The sequence below is a fragment of the Notolepis coatsorum genome, assembly GCF_963971535.1.
Source record: "Notolepis coatsorum genome assembly, chromosome: 10".
Classification (NCBI taxonomy): Eukaryota; Metazoa; Chordata; class Actinopteri; order Aulopiformes; family Paralepididae; genus Notolepis; species Notolepis coatsorum.
Window position 1 is genome coordinate 105,024,818 of NC_140174.1, and position 12,428 is coordinate 105,037,245.

Below are 12,428 nucleotides of genomic sequence, written 5' to 3' on the forward strand. Positions count from 1 at the left end.
GCGGGCCGCTGGCTTTACTACAGAGCAGAGAGCACAGCACAGGAGCTCCGTGGGGCAACACCACATAGCTTAACTACATTTCCCAATAGTGTTGCTCCTTTTAACCAAGTAGCGTTATTTGTAGTGTAACGTTAGCGTTTTAACGTTAGTAGCTAACGTTAAAACTAACTTAAAGTTAGTTGTTCACCAACAATCTCAACATTTGTTTTATCATTAGCTCATGTCGATCTACTAGTAGCATCAGCAAGCTAACGTTAGCTGGCCCCAGTCCACTAGCAGCATGTCGATCTACCAGCAGCATCAGCAAGCTAACGTTAGCTGGCCCCAGCCCATTAGCAGCATGTCGAAGTAGTAGTAGCATCAGCAAGCTAACGTTAGCTGGCCCCAGTCTACCAGCAGCATGTCGATCTACCAGCAGCATCAGCAAGCTAGGATAATCACAACAATACTTCCGGTCCGGTCGGTGGGCTTCAAAATAAAAGTCTAAAACACCGGAAAAGACGGAGCGGTGGGCTTCAAAATAAAAGTTTTGGGAAATAAATTTCTCAAAAAAAAATTCTCTAACCGGTCGCAATAATATCGCCTATCACGATATTTTCGGGGGCAATTAATCGCCCAGCAAAATTTGTTATCGTGGCAGGCCTAGCTGTGAGTGTGTTATACAGCTGTTAGGGTAGGCTGTGAGTGTGTTGTTTTAATACAGCTGTTAGGGTAGGCTGAGTGTGTTGTTTTAATACAGCTGTTAGGGTAGGCTGTGAGTGTGTTATACAGCTGCTAGGGTAGGCTGTGAGTGTGTTGTTTTAATACAGCTGTTAGGGTAGGCTGAGTGTGTTGTTTTAATACAGCTGTTAGGGTAGGCTGTGAGTGTGTTATACAGCTGCTAGGGTAGGCTGAGTGTGTTGTTTTAATACAGCTGTTAGGGTAGACTGTGAGTGTGTTATACAGCTGGTGTACTGGTGTTTTACTCTGGTCAGCCCTGAGTAAAACACGGACTGGGAGGTCATGCAGGAGAGAGCCTGAGACATGAGAACACGATGGACGAGTGCAAACCCAGAAAGGAGCCTTCTTCTTTTCCTGTCCATATACAAAGCTATTCAGCTCATATAACGTCCAGCCAGTGCTTGGTACATGGCTGTCCCTTGGTGTTGTATAACGTTAGCTAGCTACTCTCAAGCATTACTTACAGTTGACTTGATTGAAGATTACAAGAACTATGACGATAATCCATGATTACTACTATTGCTGATACATTTTAGTTTAGGCTAGTGGTCTCCATCTTATGACAACCACGTCCGATGTGGAGAGATGATAAGAGACCATAGCCGGTGAAATTAAGTCGGATCTGGCAGTGATGATTGGCGGGGACACACTTCTAACGTTAGGTGAGTAGCCCACTATTAGGACGTTTTTCAATACCGTCTACTTAATAAGTATCAACCTATCTATCTAATAATGAGACAATATGCAAATAAGATAATACTAATAATTGTCACAGTTCCCCGTATGAAAGTGGCTTGCAACTTACTGCTGGTAAAATCATCAATTATTTCTCGTTTTGCATAGTATTACATTCCTCTTCTATAAACAAAGTCCTACCGTAAGAGCCTCATACGGGTCAATTAAACCTTTTTGATTACAGTCTTTCCTTCGAGCTCAGTTGAACTGAACATTTCACTGTCAAAGGCGCAAACATAAACAAGGTTGCGTCGCAACACGGTTTTCAAAATAAAGGTCACATATACAAATACCGTAGTAGGCCTCTCAATTCTTATAATAAAAGTCCCGGATATACATAAACATTAATTGGCATAGATCTCTATAAACGGCCCAACACATTGATCACTTTAGGCACACCCTGAAACCAGTAACATCACAAATATGAAGCAGGTAATTACCCATAAAAATAATAAACCTTTCATGGGGTTATTTACAATAATAATAATTAATTTAATTTATAAAGCACTTTTCATTGTGAAACAAAGGTATGCAGAGTTTCTTGTCCTCCTGATTAATGCAATGGTGTGTGTGTGTTGTGATCTCATTCAAGGAGCACTACACAAGCGCGTTCTTGTTCTATTAGTGATTTACACACTCTCAGTTGATTTACACCAGTACATCTCAGGGCTCCGGAGGGGAAATATGATTTCGATCACAGATTTTTGAAATATTGACATCAAATACGAGTTACGGCGTCTTCGGCAGAATGAGCATGGCTAGGAATGACGTCTTAACTCGTCCCCGGCGATCATAGTGTTAATGTGACGATTCAACTGCATCGATTTGAAAATGTTAGAATTGATTATAATCTAAAAAAATAAAAATGTTTTTTTTGTATTGTTTTTATTGACCTATAGTCCATTCATGCTGAGTGAATCAGTTCCCCCAGCCACATTTGTGTATTCAATTTATTTTGGGGAATTAACTGATAGAAAATGTATCGAATCGAATCGTGGTCAAATGAAGAGATTTCATGATGCATTGAATCGTTGCCTGAATAATCGTAATCGAATCTAATCGTTGTGAGGGCGAATCGTTACACCCCTAATATTATAGCTAAGTATGGATACAATACTATGGTCATGACAGTGACTTTCTTCCGGTCAAGATGCAAAAAAGAGCATAAATTCACGCGTTATACCGTGGTGAATATAAGTGTTTTTAGATCGGTCTGGGGTAATTCCTGAAATGCTGAGGAATCGCCTTATGCGTGTATTATACTATAACCGTTGCCGTTTCTTGCCTGGACCCGCTATTATTCTCGTTTCTATTATGTTTCATCATGAATGCATGAAAGGGGGGGGGGGGTAGTTTTTTTATGCTTTGATCTCCACCAATGGCATACGTTGTGGACTAACGTTACACACACACACACACACACGTTTGGATCGAGGTGAAGACATGCTTGGATCAACGCAAGATTGATATCATATAGCCCTTACCTTGACTAGGATGTACCCCAAAAAGAACAAACATGACAACACATGATAAGATATACAAGCATTAATTGTCAGAGCACATCCAATGAGATCACATTTTAGTTAATTGTCTTATATAAGATATACCCCTAATACCTGTTATCTAAAAACCTACACACATATGCTCGAACCCCCCCCTCCCGGACCCCACCTTGGGAAGTACCTCCACTATCCCTCGCACCTAACCAGACACTACCATTATAAGCTAGCTTTTATTCTCTCCACCACTTCTAACCACATTGACATTTTGGATTCATTGAGACCCAGAATTCTTGCTGTAGATATTTCTTGATAAATCACATCGAGATATGTAAGAGACCAAACCTTCCTGCACATTTTTTCCGGTTGAAACCAGCGTGATGCGATCAGTTCACTGTGATACCCGATAAAACCAATCTCTTTAGCTGTGGATTTACTGCAAACTCAAAAACATCATTCAATAGTAATACAGAGGGGTGTACTGGTATATTCCAAGATACAAGTTTTGATAGTTGTTGGGTCACATCTTTCCAGAATGCCTTAACTGGTGGGCAGTCCCAATACATGTGCATAAATGTCCCTTCGTCCCCATTTGTACATTGGGAGCATTTGGAGTCTTGTTTAAGCCCCATTCTGCACAGTCTTATAGGAGTCAAGTAGGGCTGTCTTAAATACTTCGAAGCTTCGAAGCTTCGTTCGATGGCACAAGCTTCGAACATAAAAAAAAAAAGCGAAGTTTAAAAAAAAAAAAAAAAAAATCATTTTTTTTTTTTTTTTTTACTTCGATTTGTGTGTGTGTGTGTGTGTGTGTGTGAACTACCCATCCCAGTTAGGACAGCCGAATCCCGTCCAATCTTTCGCCGTCGACTAAAGACTTCTTCAACCATTATCTGAAATGATAAAAAAAAAAAAAAAAAAATCTAACCGTGACTAACCTTACTGTCATGCACTTGTCCTAATAAACTAACCTACACTGTAACACGCAACACTTTGATGAACATTGTTACTCAGCTGATAGAGTTGTACCCTTCTTGCTGTCTTGTCGTACAGAACTTGTAAGTCGCTTTGGATAAAAGCGTCAGCTAAATGACTAAATGTAAGTGTGTGTGTGTGTGTGTGTGTGTGCGCGCGCCTTGTAGAATTCCACACGTAAGAAAGAAAGATACTGGAATGAATAAACAAAATAGGAAATAAAATGTAGAAATGCATGCAATACATAAATAAATATGAATCTCCATATATGAAATATAACATTTAGATAAGGTGCTACTGAGATGTTTTGGTGAGTTCTTTGTTTTTTTGTGGAAGTTGCCCTTCTTAAAAATGCATGAACATTCACTGATAATTAGTCTGTAGTGGAGTCTACAAGGTCAACATTGCCGGACCATGTAGAATCCGGACCGTGTAGACTGACATAATTCTGTGCATAGTTTAGTCTACACAGGCCATATTTCAAATAATCAAAATCTTACTTCATTCATCTTAAACATTCTTGATTTGGGGGATTGGTAGTTCCCATGAAATCTGAAGTTGTTCAAACGACAACAGCGATCCACCTTGAATTAAATCACACAGCCGAGTGAAACCTTGTTGGATGCGTCACAGTCACGAAAGGGGCTACTTAATTAATTAATCCAACCCACTTTATTTATAGAGCACATTTAAAAACAACAAAGTTTACGAAAGTGCTGTACAAGTCCCACAACATAAGATAAAAAAAAAAAAAAATATGAATTTTTTTTTTATTTCTTTTTTTTCTTCCGAAGCTTCGAATTAAAATCGAAGCTCGGCCCCGAAGCTTCGATTGCCAAAAAAAGCTTCGAAGGTCAGCCCTAGAGTCAAGTATATCCTGTGAATATAGTTAAGATTGATTTGTTGATGATCCGGGTTCCTTGATGTAAGTCGGACATTTGCCCAGGCTCCTTGCCAATCAAAGTCATTTTCCAGGTCCTTATGGAAGTTCCCATCCTTGACTGAGTATAAGATCATATTTAGTAATAAGGGTCCAATTATGTCCCAACAAGAAAGGTACATTTCTGATGGGATACCGTCTCTTCCAGGAGCCTTACCACTTTGCATTGCGGTTATGGCCTTCTTGAGTTCCTCTAGTGTGATCGGTGTTTCTAACTGTTTAGCGTCATCCTCTGAAAGTTTAGGGAGAATAATTTGATTAAGATATGTGTCCATTTTGTTTTGATCGAAGGTCGTTTCTGATTTATATAAGTCGGAGTAGAATTCTTTGAATGTATCGTTTATTTTTACAGGGTCTGTTTCAAGTACTTGTTGTGCTCTAATGGTAGTTATATCTGCAAAGTTTGCATTAATTCTTAATCGCATGGCTAATAGGTGACTAGGTTTAGAACCTTGGGAGTACTGCTGTTGTCTTGTGCTGCGTATTTGTATTTCCGATTGTTGTCTGTATATGACATTGATCTCTATTTTTAGTACGTTAACTTGATTCTCTAGTCGAGTTGAGTTGTTGTATTTTAGAGAATTAAATAACGTTGAGTAAAGCGTTTCCAGCTCAGCCAGTTTTGTCCATTGATTCTTGCGCATTTTGGAGGAAAAGCTATCCGTGAAATCTTTGATCATTCCCTTTACCGACATCCATAATATTCTGGGGTCTTGCACCGAGTTTGCATTCTCCCGTTGGAATACTATAAGAGCTTCTTTGAGTTGTGTAATGAATTCCTTGTTATTAAGCAGCATCGAGTTAAATCGCCATCTTGGGGCTCGGGAGGATAGTATACCAAATGTACCTTTAAGGAGTAAATAACAGTGATCTGATAGTGCGTTGGGTATCATTTCCACTTCATAATTATCAAATAGTCTCTGTGATGCAAAGACATAATCTATTCTGGATAATGTATTATGTCTCGCAGATCGACAAGAGTACTTTCGGGTCGTGGGATTAAGTAATCGCCATAAGTCATTTACACCTGTAATCTTCGACCAATCCTTTAATGCCTTAGATGAATTCTTTTGTTCGCTGGAAAAGGCGAGGTAAGATTTGTCCATCCTTGGGTTCCAGATGGCATTAAAATCCGCACCTATTATAAATGAGTAATCGGGAATGTCTAACATTGCATTGGTTAGTGTAGTGAAGAAATCCTCTTCGTACAAATTTGGGGCGTATATTCCAATATTCTAATTATCTGATCGCAATTCCAAGTATTGATGTCCATCGTGTCGCCAACATAATCCACCACACATCATGCATCGGCAGCATTTGATTCTTCTCAATCTGACCCATTAGAATCTAATGACCTGGGCAATTACGGCCCACAGGCCACTTCCGGCCCTTTGGGCTTCCGTGTCCGGCCTGCGGTACATTTTTACAATGGGAGATAATGAATATTGAGCAGAATTAAGTTCAAGTTATCATTGGTTCGGCCCTCCAACACAGTTCAGGTTTCTCATGTGGCCCCTTGTAAAAGTTAATTGCCCAACTGATTAGATGCAAGGTTTCAAAGGGTGCTCGATACCGACTGCAGCACTAGCTGGATTCGGCCGGTATTGCACTTTGGCGACCTCAGACTAATTCCCTATGGCAGTGTTTCTCAAAGTGTGGGGGCGCAGAGGCATGACGGGGGGGGCCTTGAGATTTATAAAAAAAAATATATATATATATATTTGATTACAGAAAATTATCACTAAAGTGCTATCTGTTGCAGCTGCACTGTTCTCCATGAAAATACCATATTTGGATAAGTTTGACCATTTCTCAAAATCTGAAAATCATTATTTAACAAAACACAAAAGGATCACCAAGTTACTCTGGATAAAAATTTTTTACAGACAACATTGAGACAAAGCTTCCTGACACATCTCCATCCAAACTCTTGGAAGAACTCATTGAAATCTCATCTGATACCAACTGGAGAGCTAGTTTCAGAGTGTGGTGCTGAGTACCAACTACCAAGTATCTCATGATGCAGCAGTTACGGTGTTGATTAGGGCTGCAACGATTAGTCGACATAATCGACGATGTCGATTATAAAAAATCGTCGACGAGAAATTGTTGCGTCGATTAGTCATAAAAAAAAAAAAAAATTATATATATATATATTTTTTTTTTTTTTTTTTTTTTGTGCACTACCTATCTTTGTGAGAGTGGCTTCTCAGGGTTCCAGACAACATCATAACATGATGATCCCATAGCAAATTTTGGACATTGAAAACATTGTTCCCCTGCAGGAGATGATGATCAGACTAGACACACAATACATTACACACGCACTCCTCTCACTCACACACAGCGATCAGAGTAAGACACACACATACACACTCCTCTCACTCACACACAGCGATCAGAGTAAGACACACACACATACACACTCCTCTCACTCACACACAGCGATCAGAGTAAGACACACACACATTCACACTCCTCTCACTCACACACAGCGATCAGAGTAAGACACACACACATTCACACTCCTCTCACTCACACACAGCGATCAGAGTAAGACACACACACATACACAAATTACACAGTACACACCTCTCACTTAGGGGTGGACAGTATAAACGGTATACGGTATAAACGGTATTAATTTGCTCTACGGTATGGATTTTGACTATACCGTGTAACCGGTACAGCAGCTCTAAAATAGCAATGACGTCATGTAACCACAGCGTGACTATTTCAATCGCATTTGCCCCTAAAAATAGATAGAATTAGTCATAGATAATAGATATGTGCAAACTGGAAAAAGTTATTTAGGAGGCTTCGCGCAGTGGGCGTGTCAACACGCAATTGTCATTTCATAATAAACACATATCACTGCGGGGCACAGCAAGTTTCAGTTTCAGTTCAGTTTTGTGTGTCAATTTGTTGACACATGTGTCAATTTGTTGACACATGAGTCAATTTGTTGACACAATTGTCAATTCTTAAAGCTGAGGATGAGTGGCACCTTTGTCTCAATTCTTATTCAATTCAATTCGCTCTGCGGCTCTGCAGCTACATATGCTTCTAGCAAAATCCAGCCCCGCTGTTTGCAATTGATTGATTGATTGATTGATTGAAAACTTTATTAACAGATTGCAGAATGGGTACAATACAGTACAGCTCAATACACACAATTGTTAAGGGGATGCAGACCAGAGAAAGACTTTCGTCTTGTTTACATCAGGGTCCCTACATCAGGGTCCCTGATGTCAATGGGAGCAGGAGTCTCGACTCGGGACTTATTTTATTTGGAATATAATGACTTTATACGCAAAAGTAGCCTAGTTTTAAGTAAAAATATTATAAATCTACATGCCTTGAGGATGTCATTCTTTATATAGCCTGCCTATCAGGCAAAAAAAATTATTCGAACAGAAACACTGATACTGTGATATATACCGTTACAGTCTATGCTTCAAATTATACCGTGATATACATTTTAGACCATACCGTCCACCCCTACTCTCACTCACACAGCGATCAGAGTAAGACACAGACACAAATTACACAGTACACACACTCCTCTCACTCACACAGCGATCAGAGTAAGACACACACACATACACACACACACGGACTCCTCTCACACACGGCAAACAAAAGTTATTTAAAGTACACTTCCACTTTAATTTGTATTATTTAATTTATTTATCTTATGAGTGATTGCTGTATTGTTCTTCAAATACATTTTCATTTAAAGTGGCTTAAAGATCCAAATTCAAATGTTTCATGAGTGATTATTTTAATTTGCTATGGGATCATCATGTTATGATGTTGTTGTTTGGTCCTGACAAGAGTCTCAAAGTCTGGGGTGATGGTAGACAAGCAACTCTGAGGTCATGCTCAATGTCCAATCTGTTCCTCTGCTCTGTCTTCAGCTGGACCAGAGCTGAGAAGCCACTTTCACAAAGATAGGTAATTAAAAAAAAAAAAAAAAATTTGTTGTTGTTTACATTGGTTTTCGATTAGTCGACTAATCGAAAAAATTATCGGCAGATTAGTCGACTACCAAATTAGTCATTAGTTGCAGCCCTAGTGTTGATACCATTCAGCACCACATATCTGTGTGAAGCTGGCTTTTCATCCATGACGGCTCTGAAAACAAAATATAGGGCCAAGTTGAGCCTTGAGGATGCCATGCGTGTTGCCTTGTCAAAGACTGACAGCAATAAAGACTTTGCTTATTTCCTATTTTCGCTGCTGTTTTGCAAATATGTCAAAAACAGAGCGACAGCTGATGAGCTCTTCAAAATTATTGACAGTTACTTGACAGAACATGGACTGAAATGGGAGAACTGTGTGGGCTTTTGCTCTGACGGTGCGCAGGCCATGGCAGGGAAAAGGAGGGGGCTACAGGCGCTCATCAAGGGGGTCTCTCCAAACGCGCAATGGACGCACTGTGTCATTTACAGAGAGGCGCTAGCGTCAAGACAGCTTAGCCCTGAGCTGAATGAGGTTTTGACAGAAGTGGTAAATTTCATCAAAACCCGACCCCTGAAAGCGCGCCTGTTCTCTGCGCTGTGTGAGGAGATGGGAGCTGGGGGGCAAAATATTTTGGTCCGCCAAAGGGGGGCCTGACAGAAAAAGTTTGAGAAGCACTGCCCTATGGTAACAACAGGCTCCCTGGATAAATAATGAATAAAAATATCGAAAAAAAAGAAAAACAACCCAGAAATGTAAAAAGTCATTTTTGGCACGCTACGGTCGGGGCCCAGAAACATATTAACATGTTTTTGGCTCCCAAAGTGTTAAAATACAGTTTGAAACCGTCTCTACACAGTAGGCTATGTGTGCTAATCAGACTTGAGATTTAATTTATTTTTCATTAATACCAGAATTGAGATTTTATTTATTTATTTTCATTGTTAATGCCAGTTATAAAAGTTGTATTGTTATACAGTTTGTGACTTCGTGTTCATGTTCTACCTCAGATTTGTGGTTTGGCAAGTAGGCCTAGTTTGTCATTTTTTTGTATCTACTTTTTCTCCAGTTTTTCTGTATTTTCCTCCCATCCCAATTGAGTCGTTATGCCAATTCCCCCCTCCCCTTCCTGGTCGTTGCGCGCATCCCCCATGCGTAAAGATTTTGCCCAACCCACTTTCAGTTCCGCATTCAGGATCCGCGATCTGATTGGCTACTGGCGTTTCTCTCAGCGCCAATCGCATTACGCCTAGTTCTGCCCCTAACCCTAACCCAGTTGAAAGTGACTGAAAACGTACCGCACTGAGAACTAGGCGTAACGCGATTGGCGCTGAGAGAAACGTCAGTGGCCAATCAGATCGCGGATCCCGAACGCGGAACTGAAAGTGGGTTGGTCAAAATCTTTACGCCGCCCCCCACTGGTCGGTCTAGGGATCCCTGAAGTCTATCAGATGCTTCCTCCGAGACATGGGAGACAGCCAGCAGCCTCTTTTCACCTGACAGCGCAGACTTTCATTGGTGAAGTGTAACGCGTGGGAGGTCACACTACCTTCACCATTTCCCTCCCTCGCTGTGCAGGCGGCCTGACCGACCTGTAGGAGTCACTGTTTACAACGACCAGATTACCACCCACCGGCTTCCCTCCCGCTGAAACCGCCAATTGTGTCAGTATGACGGCCGGCCAAGCTGGAGGCACCGCTGACAGCCGGATTCGATACCTGTGTCTCTGCGGTGGTAGACAGACGCTTAGTCCGCTGTGCTACCCGGCCGCCTTAGTTTGTCATGTTCTGAACCACAATTAACCTTCTGGTTTCTTCAGCTTTCATTCAGCAGCAAAAATAGCCTTTAAACTTGACAGAAATATGTATATCCAGATAATTATTGATATCGAGTGATATGACATTTTTTATTGTGATCAAATGTTGGCCATAATGCCCAAGTTCCATGCTGGTCTCTCCTCCACCCAAGAGCAGGTAAATGTGGAAATGCTGGTCTCTTCTCCAGAGCAAAGTAAATGTGGTAATGTGCAGCTAAAGGCGAGTGGGCTGATCAATACTTGTGGTGTTGCGTCGCCCCACATGCCCTGACATTTTGGGAGAGGAACACGTAGGCTCCACCAGTAGGCTTTACTGGAGGCTTTACTCGTAGGATTTGTTGGTAGGCTTTACAGGTAGCCATTATTGGTAGGCTTTACCGGTAGGCTTTACTGGTAGTCTTTACTGGTAGCCATTACCGGTAGGCTTTATCGGTAGGCTTTACTGGTAGCCATTATTGGTAGGCTTTACCGGTAGGCTTTACTGGTAGGCTTTACTGGTAGCCATTATTGGTAGGCTTTACCGGTAGAGTGTTAATTTTGCCAGCTATTTAAATTTTTGTTTTAGTCTTAGTCATGTGTCAAATGCTCCTTTTTCGTTTTCATCATATTTAGTCACCTTCATTTATTTTTAGTTTAGTCAGTTTTAGTCAACTACAGGTCTGGGCATTTTAGTCTTAGTCAGTTTTAGTCTCGATTTTGTCTTTTTTGTTTTAGTCTAGATTTAGTCGCAGAAAATTGATGACATTTCTGTCTAGTTTTCGTTAATGAAAAAAATGGCATTTTATTCTCTTGTAATGCAATTCTATGTACCACTACAGTCAGTCAAATTCACATTAATTTCTATTGGGATCATAGATTCATGTAGACTCCCCACTCCCCCATAACGTAATGAGTTAAAGATGTAAACAGTTAAAGACCCTCACCAGTCTTAAAATAACAAACAGTAAAATGAACTGAACGTTTCCACAGCCCATGTGAAGCAGACATGACCCCTGGTTGTACAGAAATAATATATATACATATAGAGCATAGAAGTGCTCCATATAAATACACCATAAGACATAATCAAACCAATAGTTTTAGTCTTAGTCATGTGTGAAATGCTCCTTTTTCGTTATCATATATTTAGTCACCTTAATTTATTTTTAATTTGAGTCTTAGTCAGTTTTAGTAAACTACAGGTCTGTGCATTTTAGTCTTAGTCAGTTTTAGTCTCGATCTTTGTCTTTTTTGTTTTAGTCTAGATTTAGTCAGGGGAAAAAGCTTTGTTGACGACCATATTTAGTCATCATTTTCATTGACAAAATTAACACTGCCGGTAGGCTTTACTAGTAGCCATTATTGGTATGCTTTACTAGTAGCCATTATTGGTATGCTTTACTAGTAGCCATTATTGGTAGGCTTTACTAGTAGCCATTATTGGTTGGTAGGCTTTACTGGTAGCCATTATTGGTAGGCTTTACTGGTAGCCATTATTGGTAGGCTTTACTGGTAGCCATTATTGGTAGGCTTTACTGGTAGCCATTATTGGTAGGCTTTACTGGTAGCCATTATTGGTAGGCTTTACTGGTAGCCATTATTGGTAGGCTTTACTGGTAGCCATTATTGGTAGGCTTTACTGGTAGCCATTATTGGTAGGCTTTACTGGTAGCCATTATTGGTAGGCTTTACTGGTAGCCATTATTGGTAGGATTTACTGGTAGGCTTTACTGGTAGCCATTATTGGTAGGCTTTACTGGTAGCCTTTACTGGTCAGCTCCTTGGCCTCTGGTTGGAGCTCTGG

At 40.4% G+C, this 12,428-nt stretch overlaps 1 protein-coding gene across 1 annotated transcript in view; it reads left to right on the plus strand.

Annotated features, from left to right (window-relative positions):
• Window positions 1–12,428, plus strand: part of LOC311235245 (wings apart-like protein homolog) — a 150,804-nt gene that overhangs the window by 25,504 nt on the left and 112,872 nt on the right. The gene's annotated exons all lie outside the window — the stretch shown is intronic.